The 18,015-nt window shown below is 40.2% G+C and overlaps 1 protein-coding gene and 1 pseudogene across 1 annotated transcript in view; one reads left to right on the top strand and one right to left on the bottom strand.

Moving 5' to 3' along the window:
* The window catches only part of LOC138173106 (zinc finger protein 850-like), a 784,878-nt pseudogene that overhangs the window by 130,899 nt on the left and 635,964 nt on the right, over window positions 1–18,015 (top strand).
* The window catches only part of LOC138173092 (zinc finger protein 420-like), a 436,800-nt gene that overhangs the window by 67,280 nt on the left and 351,505 nt on the right, over window positions 1–18,015 (bottom strand). The window lies entirely within an intron of this gene.

Here is an 18,015-nt window from a genome sequence, read left to right as displayed (position 1 = left end):
CTGTTGATGAGGAATCTGGAGATCAGAGAAACCAGGGAGAAAGGCAGCAAGAAGATCAGGAGAGAGATTTGAAACAAATAGCTAAAAAGCAAAGGATTCATGTAAGATATAAGACTTATGAATGTGGTGAATGTGGGAAAGACTTCAGGTTTAGGTCAATACTGATGAAACACCAGTTGATTCACACTGGAGAAAGGCATCATAAATGTAATGACTGTGGGAAAGCCTTCAGTAGAAAGTCAACCCTAACTGTACATCAAAGGATTCATACTGGAGAAAAGCCTTATGAATGTCAGGAATGTGGGAAAGGCTTCAAGACCAGTTCAAATTTGAATGTTCATCAGAGGATTCATTCTGGAGAGAAGCCTTATCATTGTAATGAATGTGGGAAATCTTTCAGATACAGTTCCACTCTTATTGAGCACTACCGAATTCATAGTGGAGAGAAGCCTTACCACTGTAATGAATGTGGAAAAACATTCCATCGAAACTCAAACCTTATTGTCCATCAGAAGATTCACAAAGAAGAGAAGCCTTATAAATGTGAAGAATGTGGGAAAGATTTCCGAATTTCTTCACAGTTTCTTGTACATCAGAGAATCCACACTGGAGAGAAGCCTTTTAAGTGCAATGAATGTGGGAAATCCTTCACTGAAAGATCAAGACTGACTCAGCACCATAGGATTCATAATGGAGAGAAGCTTTACAAAAGTAACAAATGTGGGAAAGCCTTCTCTAACAGGTCAAACAATTAGACATCAGAGGATTCATCCTGAAGAAAAAGTCTTATAGATGCAGTGATTGCTGGAAATTATTCAGTGAAAGTTCAAACTTTATTCACTATCATACAATTCATACCAGAGAGAAGTCTTATAACATGTCAACAATGTGAGAAATTACCTCAGATTTTCAGACTTATTACACTCTAGAGTATTCTTTTTATAACTTACACACACATAGACACACACACACACACACACAGTTGGAAGGCTTCCTGCCTCCTCAGTCCATCTTATAGACATCAGAAGATATCTATTAGAGAGGAGCATTATAAATGTATTAGATGTGATATTATGTTTGGACAACACTGAATCTTTGTCAAGTATTCAAAAAATTTCAATGGGATAGAATTCATAGAATGCTAATAAATAAGGGGAAACTCATTCATGTTTACTCAACAATAAGAACTCCTACTACTGAGAAGCCTGACCTCTTATCTAAAACTGGGTGAAATGGGTTTCTCTTGTACTCATTCAACTTATAAATTTGTTTGGTGGGTTTTTGATACATTCTGAAACTCATTTTTGGAAACAGGGAATTCAGACCAGTCATGACTATTGTAAATAATAAATGTGATTCTTCCTCTTATTGTTAATGTGATTAGATTCAAAGAAATGAAATTCTGAGACTTTCTGTTCTTTGGGAAAATGCTTCTTTGAGCCCCAGGTCATAAGGAAGGGGTTGGGGAAAGGGGATATGCATTATTTAGTGCCTTTCATTTTGTCCCCACAGCAATCCTGGAGGGTTAATGCTGTTATTATGCCCACTTTATAGTTGAAAGAACTGAGGCAAGCAGAGGTTAATTGAATAGCCCAGGGTCACATACCGGTAGCTAGTGAGTGTCTGAGGTTGGATTTGAACTTAAGACTTTCTGCTTCAGGCTGAGCAGCCTCTCCACTACAATAGCTGTCTCTTAGAAGGCAACTTTACTGAACTTGTCACGTTCAGATGAGCTTTTCAAAACTACTCCTTTTAGGTGTGATCTAGTCAAAGCTTTACACAACTTGCTGGGTGCAAACCCTTCCCCCTAATCTGAAAGGGGCTCCTGACAGGTAGTAAATCAACATTTAGACCAGACCTGAACAGCTTGTAAGCTTCTTAAGACACAGATAGGCTAGAATAGAGCCTGAATTGATTGGTTGGTTGGTTGCCGTGTGTCAGTGACAAACAGGAGAGTGAGAAGTGGCAACCCTACATTTTTTGCAGGCTGCTGGAAATCTTTGGCAGGTCACAAGTTCTGGACATTTGTTGTGCAGGTCTGATTCAGACAATGTGCCAGGAGCTGGACTAAGTGCTGGGGGTATGAAGAAAGGAAAAAAAAATGTTCCCTATCCCCAAGCCATGTATGGATAGTGAGGTATTGCCATAGTGCACAGAACACCTGCCCTGGAGTAAGGAAGGCCTGAATTCAAATCCTATCTCAGGTACTTCCTAGCTGTGTGACCCTGGGCAAGTCATTTAAACATCTTTGCTTCAGTTCTCTCATCTATAAGATGATCTGGAGAAGGGATGGCAAATCATTCCAGTATCTTTGCAAAGAAAATTCCAAATGGGGTCAGGAAGACTCAGATACAGCTGCCAACACAACAGAACAAGACCAGCGTGACAATCTAATCACAATTCTTAATTCACCAAACTACTACTTTAATGTAACACAGGAAACAGATTGTTTTAAGTTTCAAATTGTGGAATTATCTAAATTCAGGATATTTGTTCTAGTTACTCCTCTACTGTCCTCCTAAGTTCTTTTTTTTTTTTTTTAAGCAATCAGGGTTAAGTAACTTGCTCAAGGTTACACCGCCAGTTATTTCTGGGTGTGGTGCTAAGTATCTGAGCCCTGATTTGATCTCCAGGTCATCCCAACACTGGAGCCAGTGCTCTTACTAGCTGAGCCACCTGGCTGCCCCTATCCTAAGTTCTTCTTAACATTTCTCTGGACTTCACTGAATCTCTATTTCACTGAATCCCTCCTGAACAGATTCCATGATTAGCAAAACAGTTTTAAAAGTCAAACTGCCACTTAAAGAGCAACCTTAAGTTTGACATAATAGATCTGGTTTTCATAAAACTTTTTTTTTTAAAGCAATCGGGTTAAGTAACTTGCTCAAGGTTACACGGCCAGTTATTTCTGGGTGTGGTGCTGAGTATCTGAGCCCAGATTTGATCCAGGGCATCGACACTGGAGCCGGTGCTCTTACTCACTGAGCCACCTAGCCGCCCCTAAGCAATTGGGGTTAAGTAACTTGCTCAAGGTTACATGGCCAGGTGTTTCTGGGTGGGTGTTAAGTGTCTGAGCCCAGGATTGGATCTCCAGGTCTTCTCAACACTGGAGCTGGTGCTCTTACTCGCTGTGCTACCTGGCCGCCCCTTCATCAAACTTTACAGTGCATTATTCCTATCTAAACAATCTCTACACATCATAAGGATAGGATTACCTTAAGCAAAGATTCTGTTATTTGGGATCAACTCTCCATCATATGCATACAATTATCTATTCACTTTTTTATCTTAGTGATTTCTTCTTTAGAACATCTGAAAGACAGGCAGAGTCAAGATGGCAGAGAAAAGGCAGGGACTTACCTGAACTTTCTCAAATTCTCCTCCAAACAATTTAAATAATATCTCAAAATGAATTCAGAAGAGGCAGACCCTACAAAAGGATGAGGTGAAACAAGGTTCAGGCCAAGACAGCTTACAAGGTTTAGAGGAAACGTCTGTCTTTCAGGATTGAAAGTGGATGGAGTAGGGTCCAGTGCAAGCTGTGTCCCAGCAAACTGTTAGTGTCAGCACTGTCTTCTAGGGCTCTCAGTCCACAGATGGCAAGGAGGTTGAACAACTGGTCAAGAGACTACAGGAGTTCCTATGCTGACACTGAGGGCAAAGCTCTGTTGCATTGCCCATATTCAGGTCCAGTTCTAAGTCTTGGGTCATAGTCCTTGGGTGAAGAAAATCACTAGCAAATGAAAACTTGTGACCCCAGGAGAATTGGAACCCTGGTCATAGTTCCAAGGTAGAAAAGAATGCTTGTGGTTGCTCAAAGACCAGAACACATCACAGGAGAATAGTAATCACACCTGTATTTAGCCCATTCCACCTTAGAAGAACTTAAAGCTTATAGACTTCCCCCCTCCCACCCCAAGAACTAGTTCTGAAAACAGCTGCACAAAAAACCTGAATTGAGTATCTTATCCTACAATCAATCTTGGGACAATGCCCCCTCTACCCTGGGAGCAGAGCCCAACTCTAACATAAAATTAAAACTTAAGAAGTAGGCTAGAAAAATGAACAAATACCCCCCCCCCCAAAAGATCCTGAACATTGAAAGTTACTATGGTAACAGGCAAAATCAAAACACAAGCTCAGAAGACAGCAAAATCAAAACTACTTCATTCAAAGCCTCAAAGAAAAATATGAATTGGTGACAGGCTCCAAAAAGAAATTCCTGGAAGAACTGACACAGAATTTGAAAAAATCAAATAATAAAAAAGAGGAAATTTTGAAAAAAGAAATGAATAATGCAAGAAATCACAAAAAAGTCAACAACTTTATAAAGAAGGCACAAAAAATGTTCAAAAATGAGCTTTCAAAACCAAAATAGAACAAATGGTAAAAGGGGCATAAAAACCCAAGAAAGAGAAGAATGCCTTAAAAAACAGAACTGGACAAATAGAAAAAATATGTACAAAAATTCACTGAAGAAATGAAATCTTTAAAAAGTAGAATTAGTCAAATGGAAAAACAAATACAAAAACTCAATGAAGAAAGTAATTTTTATATTTATTTTTAGTTTTCAACATTCATTTCCACAAGATTTTGAGTTACAAATTTTTTCCCCATCTTTCCCCTACCCCACCCCCAAATACCGAGTCTACTGTATACCCCTTCCCCCAATATGCTCTCTCTTATGTCCTCCCCCATTCCTCCTCTAACTTTCTAGTAGGGAAAGATGGATTTCTATACCCCAGTGCCTGTGTATCTTATTTTCCAGTTGCATGTAAAAAAACCCATTTTTTTTAAACATTTGTTTTTAAAACTTCGATTTCCAGATTCTTTCCATTCTTCCTTCCTCACCCACCCCCACTGGGAAGACAAGCAATTCAATACAGGTTGTACATGTGTAGCTACACAAAATGTTTCCATAGTAGTTATATTGTGAAAGACTAACTATATTTCCCTCCATCCTATCCCTCCCCCCACTTATTCTATTTTCTACTCTGACCCTGTCCCTTTTCAAAAGTGTGTGCTTCTAACTACCCTATCCCCCAATTTGCTCTCCCTTCTATCATCTCCCCCTTCTTATCCCCTTCCCCCCTACTTTCCTGTAGGGTAAGATACCCAATTTAGTGTGTATGTCATTTCATCCTTAAGCCAAATTCAATGAGAATAAGGTTGTCCCATTCCCTTTCACCTTCCTGCTCTTTCCCTCCATTGTAACAGCTTTCTCTTACCTCTTTTATATGAGATAATTTACCCTATTCTATCTTTCCCTTTCTCCTCTTATTATATTCCTCTCTTACCTCTTAATTTTATTTTTTAGATATCATCTTTTCCTATTCAACATATACACACACTCACATATGTATTTATACACACATACACCCTCCTGTATATACATATATATTCCTTTCAACTATCCTCATACTGAGGAAAGTCTCATGAGTTACAATGATCATTTTTCCATTTAGGAATGTAAATAGTTCAACTTTAATAATTTTCTTATGATTTCTTTTTCCTGTTTACCTTCCTATGCTTATCTTGCTTCTTGTATTTGAAAGTCTAATTTTCTAGTGAATAGAGCACAAGCCCTGGAGTCAGGAAGACCTGAGTTCAAATCTGACCTCAGACACTTGACACACTTACTAGCCATGTGACTTTGGGCAAGTCACTTAACCCCAATTGCCCTCCAAAAAAAGCAAAAACAAACAAACAAAAAGAAAGTCAAATTTTCTGTTCAACTCTGGTTTTTTTTCATCAAGAATATTTGAAAGTCCTCTATTACATAAAATGACAATATTGTCCCCTGAAGCATTATACTCAGTTTTTCTGGGTAGGTGATTCTTGGTTTTAATTCTAGCTCCTTTGACCCCCAGAATACCATATTCCAAGCCCTCCCACCCCTTAATGTAGAAGCTGCTTGATCTTGTGTTATCCTGATTGTGTTTCCACAATACTCAAATTACTTCTTCCTGACAGCATGTAATATTTTCTCCTTGAACTGGGAACTAGGAGTTTTATTTTTGGGATCTTTTTCAAGAGGTGAGCAGTGAATTCTTTCAATTTCCATTTTGACCTCTGGTTCTACAATATCGGGACAATTTTCCTTGAGAATTTCTTGAAGGATGATTTTTAGGCTCTTCTTTTGATCATGGCTTTCAGGTAGTCCAATAATTTTCAAATTATCTCTCCTGGATCTATTTTCCAGGTCAGTGGTTTTTTCAATGAGATATTTCACATTGCTTTCTATTTTTTCATTCATTTGGATATGTTTTATAGTATCTTGATTTCTCATAAAGTCATTAGCTTCCATTTGCTCCAATCTAATTTTGAAGGAATTATTCTCTTCAGTGAGTTTTTGAAATTCCTTTTCCATCTGAGCAATTTGGCTTTTTAAGGCATTCTTCTCCTCATTGGCATTTTGGACCTCTTTTGCCATTTGAGTTAGTATATTTTTTAAGATGCTATTTTCTTCAGTAAGGTTGTTGACTCACTTTTCATGATTTTCTTGAATCATTCTCATTTCTCTTCCCAGTTTTTCCTCCACTTCTCTTACTTGATTTTCAAAATCCTTCTTGAGCTCCTCCATGGCCTGTAACCAATTCATATTTTTCTTGGAAGCATTTTATGCAGGAGTTTTGACTTCATTGACTTCTTCTGGTTCCATGTCTTGATCTTTTTTGTCCCCAAAAAGGATTCTATGGTCTGATTGTGCTTCCTCTGCTTGCTCATCTTGCCAGCCAATTACTTGACTTTTGAGCTCTTTGCCATGGTAGGATTCTGCTTCCAGAGTCGAGAGAGCTCTGTCCCAAATTGCTGGGGTTTTTTTGCAAATGTTGTCATAGCTATGAGGAGGATGCCCTCTCTACAGACACCCCATGCTCTGGCACACTGGCCACACACCCCAGTACCACTAGCCAAGACCGTGTGACCCAGATCCAAGCAGGTCAAAGCAAGACCAATTACCATCTGAATGGTCACTTTGTCCCCATGTGATCTGCAGGACAGAAGCTCCAGAGGTAGCCATGGGGCAGTAGCTACAGCCACCATGCCTCCACCATGTCTCCCCCCAGGGTCAGGGGCCAGACCAGACTCTTCTGTCATTTTCCAACAGAGTTCCCCACTGACCTTTTACTTTCTCTTTGGTATTTATGGGTTGAGAAGTCTGGAAACCACCACAGCTCTTGGTGATTCACTCTGCTGAAGTCTGCTTTGGCCAGTCTGTTCTATGGGTCTGGGCCACCCCAGGTCTGGGACCACATGATCACATGGAACTGTGCTTGGCTCCCAGTTTCGTGTGATAGACCCTTCCTGTCAGCCTCACAGGCTGTCTTTAGTGGGAGATTTGTTTCTCTCTGTCACTTTGTGGGTTCTGTAGCTCTAAAATTTATTTAGAGGCATATTTTACAGGTTTTGGAGGTCGTTGGAGCTGGAGCTCAGATCCCAGTTCAGATTTTTAAGGAATTATTTTCTTAAGTGAGTATTTAAGGAGTCCTCCTCTTCAATGGATTTTTGTATTTTTTAAAATAGCATTTGACATATTTTTTAGGGAATTATTTTCTTCAGTATTTTGTGCCTTCTTCACCAAGCCATTGAATCTTTTTTGTGGTTTTCTTTCATTACTCTCATTTCCTCTCCCATTTTTTACTCTCTCTTATTTGTGTTTTAAAATTCTTTTTTGAGCTCTTTTGGGAATTCTTTTTGGGCTTGAGTACAATTCACATTTTTTCTTTTTAGATTTTGAATATAGCAGTTTTGACTTTGTTGTCTTTTTCTGAGTTTGTGTTTGGATCTTCTAAGTCAGCATAATAACAATCTATGGTTAGTTTTTTTTTAATTGTTGTTATTTGCACTTGCTTCCAGGATGGAGGGAACACTGTCCAAAGCTTCCAGTTTTTGTTTTTGTTTTTCTTTTTGGAGGTCAATTGGAGTTGTGACTTGCCCAAGGTCACACAGCTAGTTTTTTTTGGGGTGTGTGTGTGTGTGTGTGTGTGTGTGTGTGTGTGTGTGTTAAGTGTTTGAGGCCGGATTTGAACTCAGGTCCTCCTGACTCCAGGGCTGCTGTTCTATTCACTGCGCCACCTAGCTGCCCACTTCCAGTTTTTTTTTTTTGAGTTGCTATTTTAAGAGCTAGCTTTGTGAGTCTTTAAGATTTCAGTTGTTTCAGGGTCATATGATCTAAGAAGAGATTTGTTTATTACTCTCCTGGACTGTTCTCTGGTCTGTGAATGATATTCTTTTCCACAACTGAATTGTGACCATGGTCTCTGCTCCCCTGCAGTGGCAAACTATGTTGTGATAGTGCTTCTCCACAACCTGGAACTGTGAACCAGGGCTGTGACTTAGATCTCAGTATGGGCAATACAACAGAATCCTGTGGGATTCCTGTAATCACCTTCTGACCAGTTATCTGACCCCTTTATTTTTGTGGATCAAGGACTCTGGGAATCACTGCTGCCAATTCAGTTGCTCCCAAAGTCTGATGGTGACTGGCTGGGGCATTTCCGTGCTGGACTGTGCCTCATGCTCACTTTCATGTGGAAGATCCTTCCTACTAACTGTCTTCGTTGTCTTGGGCTGGAAAATTATTTCACCCTGTTCTTTTGTAGGTTCTGCTGCTTCAAAATTCATTACGAGTTGGCATTTTAAAGTTGTTTGGAGCTGAATTGGGGAGAGCTCAGGTTAATCTGCCTTCTCTCTGCCATATTGACTCTGCTGTATAGTCAATATTTTCTGCAATTTTGAGTCAATTATAATGTAGTCACTGTGTATGTGAAACTCCAGAATATAATTATTCTTGAGGATAAATGAAATTTCCTTATATTGCTCATTGTTAACTGTTATGAAAATATAAGAAAAATAATAACAAACAAAATTCTGCTGAAATATCAAATTCCAATCCCTCTGATCTTTTAATGTAGAAGCTGCTAGGTCCTGTGCAATCCTGACTGTAGTTCCATGATATTTAATTGTTTCTTTTTGGCTGCTTGCAATATTTTCTCCTTAATCTTGTAATTCTGGAATTTGGCTACTATATTTCTTGGAGTTTTCAATTTGGGATCTCTTTCAGCAGGAGTATAGTGAATTCTTTCGATAACTATTTTATCTTCTGATTCCAGGACTTCAGGACAGTTTTCTTTGACAATCTCTTGCCAAGGCTGCTTTTTTCATCATGGCTTTCCAGTAGACCAATAATTCTTAAATTATCTCTCCTGGATCTGTTCTCTAGGTCAGTTGTTTTGCCAGTGAGATATTTTACACTTTCTTTCAATTTTTTAATCTTCATGTTTTGTTTGATTGACTCTTGGTGTATCATAGAGTCCTTAGCTTTGATTTGACTCATTCTAGTTTTTGTGAATTATTTTCCTTGGTTAGTTTTTGAAGCTCCTTTTTTTCGGAGGTATTTTCTCCAGTTAGATTTTGAACCTCTGGTCCCAGTTCACAAATTTTACTTTTTAAGGATTTGTTTTCTTCAGCGAAATTTTTTTCCAATTTGTTCAATGTAGATTTAAATTTATCTTCTGCCTCTCTAATGTTGCTTTTAAAGTCTTTCTTGAGTTCCTCCAACAATGCTTTTTGGGCTTGAGGCCAATTCATATTTCCTTCTATTGTCTCAGTTGTGAGTATAGAGTCCATGTTGTCCTCTGAATTTGGTTGTTCTTGCTCTCTATAATAGGATTGTATCGCCCTTGATTTTGCAGTTTCCTTCTTTCCCATTGTGCTTGCCTATGCCCTGAATTTTTAGAGTGGATTTCTGCTTCTGGGGTACAGATGTATGGTGCTTCTCAGGCTAGGAGCTAGGGGTTTGGTTGTTCACTTTGTTTGGTTGTTAACAAACTGCTTTTTTTTCTTAAAGTTCCTATTAAAAATAAAGAACCCGTTAGTGTTTGAACTATGAGCAATTATTCTTAAGGACGATCAAGAAAGCAATCTAATGCAGCATTAGAGTATTAGTTTTGGGGTCTGAGTAGAATCCTAGATTTAGAGATGGAAAACTGCCAAGACCAATCTTGTACAGATGAGGAAATTGGAAACACAGGGGGTTTAAGTTACCTGCCCAGGGTAACACAGTTGATGAGTCCTTGAAGCTGGTCTTCTGGATTCTAAGTCCAGAAATGGCTCTATCCATTATAATAGAATTTCTTAGCCTGGGAGTGAACTTAAAGATTTTATTTTGATAATTTATTTCAACACAATTGATTTCCTTTGTAATCTCATATGTTTTATTTCGTACATTTAAAAACCTTATGTTGGGAAGGAGTCCTTAGGCTTAGCAATTTGCCAAAGACCCAAAATGGTAAAGAATCTCTTCTGTGTGGCTTTGGGTAACCTTCTCTCCACCTCTCTGGGCTTCCTTCTTAAGGTCAATGATATTGTGACTCTCAGGCACCATACCCACTCACTGCTTCTGTTTCACAGTCTGTAAAATGGGAATAAGAAATTTTGTGTTCCACCTTACCTGGCTGTTGCCAGGAAGGGGCTATGCTAGCCTTAAGGAGTCAGAGGAAAGGGGCAATAGCAGCTGCCATGGTTATAATCATTATTAATGATCATTATTAGGGGAGAGGGAGTGTCATTTTCTATGCCACCTCTATACTCAGGCTCCAGCCCAGGACACTCCCTGGCCTCAGGGTTCTAGGTCCAGTTCCAAGTCAGTTGTTACCTGTGAGGCTTCTGTGTCCCCAGACTTTGGCTAATGATTGGATCTCCCAGATTGAGAGCCCAGGGATCCAGCCAGCCCAAGTGGGCTAACCCAGGGCACCTATTCTCCCAGGCTTTGCACTCACCTAGAAGATCAGGGCCAGTGAGGGGAGTGAAAGGAAGGGGCAAGGATGGGATGAAACCACATCCACCAATTGGAGTTTTCATATGTATCCAGTTACTTGGTAATGAATCTCTCTCTCTCTCTCCCTCTCTCTCTCCAATACTATTTTTATTGATTTATTTTAAACTTAAATATACAGTAAGAAAAAGAAACTTTGTAAACTTAAATACAAAATAAGAAAAAAAAAGCATTGGCATGTATACAGCAGAATGTATGAGAGGATTCAAAATATAAAGCAATAAATTTCCTTTTCTTTTTTTGTTAGATAGACTATTTATTATATATACAAATATAATTTTTGTACATTACAATTAAATAGAATGGATTGAATTTTTCATTCTTCATTCCTCACCAAGTGATTTGGTTGATTTACTCAGCCTCCGGGCTCATCATCCAAAGCTGTTGCCCAATGGTCCAGACAAAGCAAGTCAAATTTCATAGATTTAGAGATGGAAAACTGCCATGGTAGCAAAAGCAGGGGGATTTGGGCAAGAAATTGGCCTCCCAATCCCCATAATCTTTCATTCCTTTTGACTTGTGGGGGCCATCAGCTTTCCCACTGAATTCTTATAGTTCCTGGGGCCATGACACCCACTTTACATTTCCCCTAAAATAGAACATTTTGCCAGGTGCAGCTGTGTAACCGGGTACAAGGTGGGGAACAGGAAATGTGGGGATCCCTAAAGTCAAATCCTACCTCTAATGAATGAGATTCCATATGGGTGGCACTCAATGGTGCCACATGGGGCTCAATTCTACACATCTGGGGACTGTCTTCTCCCCATCCCTCACTCCAGAGCTCTGCACACACACGTTCTCTCTCTCTGCCCCCCTCTCCCCCCAGGCAGCTCTAGGGATTCTCCTCAGAGTACAAGGGGCACAGTCATTCCCCTCCACTGTCCACTTCCACTGCCAAGAAGCAGCAGCTCCAAGCATTCTTGCTGAAAAAACCAGAGTTGAATGGAAAATTTGACATTCAGATACAAGAAGCAAGAGAAGCATGAGAAGGTAAACAGGGAAAAGAAATCATAAGGAACTTATCAAAGTTGAACTATTAACATTCCTACATGGAAAAACAATAATTGTAACTCATGAAACTTTTCTCAGTAGTTGAAAGGAATAGAAATATATATATATATACATATATATATACATATATATATATATGAGGGTATATGGGCATATGAATACATATGTGATGTGTGTATATATGTTTACAGGTATACATAGAGAGAGGGCACAGGACCAATTTAACAGGAAGGTATGATACTTAAAAGGGGAAATAAAGAGGTGAGAGAGGAATATAATGAGAGGAGATGGGGAGAGACAGAATGGGGTAAACTGTCTCATATAGAAGAGGCAAGGGAAAATGGTTACAATGGAGGGGAAGAATAGGAAGGCAAAAGGGAATGGGTCAACCTTATTCCCATTGAATTTGGCTTGAGGAGAGAATGAAATACACACTAAAGAGGGTATCTTATCCTCCAGGAGAGTGGGGGGAAGGGGATGAGAGGGGGAATGATGGAAGGGAGGGCAGGCTGGGGGGGAGGGAAGTTGGAAGCACCCACTTTTGAAAAGGGACAGGATCAAAGTAGAGAATAGAACAAGTGGGAGGTGGGATAGGAGGGAGGGAAATATAGTCAGTCTTTTACAATATATCTACTATGTTATTGTTTTGCATTAGCCACACATGTACAACGTATACTGAACTGCTTATCTTCCCAGTAAGGGTGGGTGACAAGGGAGGAAGGGAATGAATCTGGAATTCAAAGTTTTAAAATCAAATACTCAAATATATATGTATATATATATATATGTATAGTATTATTAATACTATCTTACATGTAATTTAGAAATAAGATATACAGGCACTGGGGCATAGAGATCCACTGGAAAAGTCGAAAGGGGTATGGGAGAAAATATGGGAGAGAGCAGATTGGAGGAGGGGATATCCTGTGGGACTGCTATTTTGGGGTGGTGGGTAGGGGAAAAAATGGGGAGAAAATGTGTAACTCAAAATCTGCCAGAAATTAGTGATATAGATCAGAAGTTAATAAAGCATTTGAAAAATTTAAAAAAAAGAAGCAGCAGTTCCATATGGGAGCCCCTGAGTGAGTGATTACAGCAGGCATCCCCAGCCAGCCAAGAGGGCTGAGAGATGGCCTGTAGGTACCATGCTGATTTTCACTGTGCAGAATCCCAGGCTCACTCTGGATCTGCCACTACCTCCACAGGACTCTCCCAGACCTTCTCCTTAAGAGACAGTGGGAAAGTAAGGCTCTGGCTAGAACGAGGCAGGGAGAGTAAGCCATACTTCAAGCCCTAGAAAAGGCACTGAGCTCCAAGCACCAAGCAGAAACCCTGCAGAGGGATGGAGAGGGAGAAGAACCCAGTGAGCTTTCACACTGAAGGCCTCCCTCCTGCTCTCGATTCTGTGGCCCTGCCTGTCTGTACCAGCTGAGGGCGGCTTCACCAGCTGGGGGCGGGGCTTCACTAGCTGAGGTCAGAACTTCACCAGCTGGGGACCATTTGCTCCATCCTGCCCACCACGTGCATCTCACCCCAAGCCAAACCTACTCTCAACTAAAACCATCACTGCTTACTTGGGGGCTGATTCTCTTCTTCTGGGGCTTTAGAAGGGGGCTAACCTGAGTGTGAGGGGTGAAAGAGGGGCTGCCCATGAAGAGGTGTGGCTCCATCTCTCTCCTGGGCCCTTCTTTCCTGACCCTCTGAGGCTCTGTACTAGGCCAGTGAATGTGCTAATCGGACCCCTGGGACCCTGCCTCACACAGCCTTTCACCTTGCAGTTGATATTCCCTAATATGTCTCTTCCTGAGCCCCCCAGTATCCCTGAACCCATGTGTTACAGCTGGGATGAAAAAAGGTCCCTGAGGATGGAGATAGATTCCTGACAGCCTCGCCTTAGTTTTGGCACACAGGTGTTGAAAGAGGTGCTGACAATTGTCCTCTTCCAATTCATCCTGCCTACAGAGCTCACAGGAAAGGGACTGACAATGTTTCTCAGTTCACTGATTTCTTTTCTTCTGGAATCTCTGTTTGTTTGCATTCCTACAGAGCCACGTGGCCTCAGCCCTAATTGGGAAAACCTGAGGTTTGAAAGGATGAGGGATGTAATAATTGGAGGCATCTTCCCTATTCACACCACTAGCTTTTCATCTCTGCCCTTGGTCACTGCCAATTTGGCTGAAATGTACCTAACTCAGTGAGTACCTGCAGATTTTCAGGAGGCATTTTAGAGGGAGATCTAAAGGATTGGGAACTCTATTCTATACCCCACCACAATTATCTTCCCACTACATCATCACTGTGGAACCTATTGGTTTTTTATCTTAGACTTAGAGCCAATTTTTTTTTTTCCGGTATTCCTGGTATGTGGTGGTATTTGTGTCACCTGGCTTTCTTAGCTTCCTGATAAGTCTCAGCTAAAGTCCTACCTTATACAAGAAGACTTTCCCTATCCCTCTTAAGGTTCATACTAAAGCCATTCAGTCACTAAGTGGCAGAATTGGGATCTTCTGATTCCAAATTTGGTGCTCTTCAAAAACACATTTTAAACCTTAAAAACATTTAAAAGTACAATTACAGTACCTTCTCAGATCGCTATTTTTCTATGTTAAATACACATCAATGAACTTTTTCTTTCTTCCTTCTTTCCTTCCTTCCCTCCTTCCCTCTTTCTTTCTTTCTTCCTTCCTTTCTTTCTTTCTCTCTTTCTTTCTCTCTCTTTCTTTCTCTCTTCCTGTTTTTCTTTCTCTCTCTTCTTCCTTCCTTCCTTCCTTCCTTCCTTCCTTCCTTCCTTCCTTCCTTCCTTCCTTCCTTCCTTCCTTCCTTCTTTCCTTCCTTCCTTCCTTCTTTCTCCTATGGCTAGATTCCCTTTCCTCAAATTTCTCCAAATGGAGAAAATTTCCACAAATCTTATGAAAATAAAGAATAGTCAAAACAAATACATACATTTGCCATGTCTCATTTTGCACCTTTAGTCCATCCCCCTTCTCTCAGGAGATAGGTAATTTGAGTAATCCATTGCTTATCTGGAGTCATGTTTGGTCACTATATTCATTAGAGTCCTTGAGTCATCCAAACTTGTTTGTCTTTAAAATTATTTTCTTGGCTCTGCTCACTTTACCAAAGGTCAGATCATGCAAGGTTTTCCAGGTTTCTCTCTGTGGTTGTTTTGTTTTAGCTTCATACTGAATTAATTGGTTGAATTCATTATCTTCATTGACTCTTTTATAGATGAACATGTCCAAATAATTGTGTTAGATGGATTGACAAAGTATGGGGATGTTGTCATTTTGGGGGATGAAACAATCTGCTGATTCTCAGATTTTTTTCTAGACAGTGCAGTCAGAGAGAGTGCCACAGATAGAGTCATGAAAACCTTAGTTCAAACCCAGCCTCATATACTTAGCCGTATGACCCTGGGAAAGTCACTTAACTTCTGTTTGCCTCAGTTTCCTCATCTGTAGATTGGAGATAATAATAACACATACCTCTCAGGGCTGTTGTGAGGGTCAAGTGTGACAATAATTGAAGGGTTAGCACAAAACTTGGCACATAGTACTATATAAATTCTGGCTATTATTATTAAATTACTTATCCGCCATTTAAGCTTGAATCCTTTTCTCCAAGGTCCTTTATTTATTTTTTTTATTATGCTGTGGTCAGTAAAGACATGTTAAATATTAGTGCTTTGAAGTGATGTGTTTTGTGATACGCTAAATATTTCTGCATGTGTTTGTAAAGTTTTTTAAAAGCCATGGTCATTTTTTTTTTAAAGCTCCATGAATATCTGAGAAACGTGCTATTACCTCTCATTTTGATTCAGTAACTGTCAGGAACTGATCACAGCTAGCCCTCTAAAATTCTGTTCAGGTCTTTGGTGTCTTAATTTATCTTTTTGTTACATTAGGTTGGTCTCTTTGAAATGTGCTTCAATCCACAACTCAGTGTTTTACTGCCTACTGTTCAGTGAACTTCATTCGATTTCTCCTTAACATATTTGATGCTTTACAATTTGGTGCAAATGTATCAAATATTGATGTTGTTTCTTTCTCTTTGGTGCTTGTAATGTAATGCCACGGAAAGGCAACTTCCCAAGGTTCAGAATACCAGCATAGGGGCTCTCCATTTTATTCAGTGACAAACCAAGAACAGAGAAGAACAAAACATGACATCATTGAAAATACAGCATTTACTAAGGGTGATTAAATAATCTCCAAGTACTACCCCACCCCAGGACCTTCCAATCATTCAATCAACTACAAAGTCCCTGTTCTAAATATTACTCCACCCCTAGGCTGTACCTTCATTTAGTCCACCACTAAGCCCCTCTTCTCAAATGGAGATTAGTTTCCAAACATAAGTAAAGTACCTTCATTTGTTCAATCACAGAACACAAAAAGGTCAAAAGTTCCCCACCCCTGGATCACAATTGAATCTACCCCAGAGTTACATCAAGTTTAAGCACAGCACTTAATACCCAAATGGAGGTCTTTTCTTCATCTTGACAAGAGGCAAGTTCTCAGCAATCTTAGTTCCTGGGGAGATAAGGCTTAGCAAGGCCACAAGATACATTGCCAGTCTCTTCATTAATTCATCCTCTGTCTGCAGAACAGTCCTAGAACCCCTGAAAACATTAGCAAAACCCTCCCCCAGGATTTCTGTAAACATACAACAAGAAAATCCTTCTTCAGGGCTTCTGAACCAACAGAAAGCTTCCCAGACCCCTGCAACAACAGCACTGTCCTTCACCAGTGGACAGTATTCAATGTCTGCAGGACAGTCTCAGGAGCTCTTAGTCAACAGCCAGGTTCCAGGACTTCTTCAACAAAAGGACTGTCTTTCACCAGTGGACAAATATGGCAAAACAACATCAAAACAGACAGACAAAGTACCAGCAAAACAGCCATGTCTCCTCAGTCCTTGGCAGCTCAGGGGGCAGGTCTCAAAAGTCCAGGGCAATTCAAAGCGGCCACCAGCAATTCTCTTAGTCTCTCTCTCTGCCTCCACGTGGGTGCTGCTTCCAAAAAGTTCTTCTGCCTCTCTCTTGTCTCTCCAGATCTCAGTCACCAGCTCCTCCCAGTTCAGGATTCTCTTTTCACATCAACAAGTCCATCCCACAGGTGGGATTAACAAGCTCTGGGTTTTAACACAATCAATTTGAAAACCAAGCCAATACAGGGGAATCTTTATGTTCCATTACTATCACAATGCTTTAAATAATTAAATAGTTTCTCCATATAGCTCTCCTATTAGGTTCTGTTCTAACATTAAGGTAATGGTGCTAGGTCACTGGGCCTGATGTATGGAGCCTTTCACTATTCTCTACCCAGAAATATGGTTTGAACTGTTTTCAGACCTGGAGAAACTTGGCTTTGAATGAGGTGGGTTAAACACCCTGGCCTCAGATTTATTAAACACCCACTTGACACCTTGATTTTCTTATGGCTTATGAGCTAATCACTCATTTCAAGAGCTCAAAAGTTTCAGTCATGACTTCTCAATCATGTGTAAATACTTCCAAAAATGGATGTGAGTCTGTATTAGTATGATTTAATGAGGTTCGGATCCACTCCTATAAATGACACTCTTCAACACACCAGAAAAATATAAAATAGAAATTGATTTAGAAAAGGCAAGGCACAGATAGCTTAGATTTGCATAGGAAGCATATAATGATAATACCAATCAAGATAATTGGTAAAGGAAGAGAATACATCACCAATTCAAGGGAACCTTCAAAGTCAATCAATGGCTGGGAGCCCCGTTACAGCCTGCACAACTTGAATTGTGTAAAGAATTTTCCCGGGCGAAGCATCCTCCCCACAGGTGAAGCTCACCGGGCTTACAGGACGCAGGTCTCTTATACTGTTCTAAACAAAGAAGGCTTGGAGCCAGAAAGTTTCTGGTGCATGAGCCCTTTGGTCAGTACACATCTGGCCCAGTCACGTTCCCATCTTCCTGAGGCTTGGTATGTGTTTTTTAACAACATCACATTGAACAAGGAGGGGAGCCACCCCTCCAGGTCGATGTGGCCTGGGAATGGCTAGTTCCTGGAATGCTAAACCAAGAACACTCAGGAGTCATGGAGCGGTCATGGCCTGGAGTTGAACTGAACCTATTTATTTGAATGATCTTACTAATTTAAAGGGGAATTTCCAATTTCCATTTCA

The sequence above is a fragment of the Petaurus breviceps genome, unplaced genomic scaffold (assembly GCF_028583685.1).
Source record: "Petaurus breviceps papuanus isolate PSGF00001 unplaced genomic scaffold, PetGlider_PUasm1.0 563, whole genome shotgun sequence".
Classification (NCBI taxonomy): Eukaryota; Metazoa; Chordata; class Mammalia; order Diprotodontia; family Petauridae; genus Petaurus; species Petaurus breviceps.
Note: the sequence above shows the minus strand (reverse complement) of the source record. Positions and strands in the feature narration are given on the sequence as shown.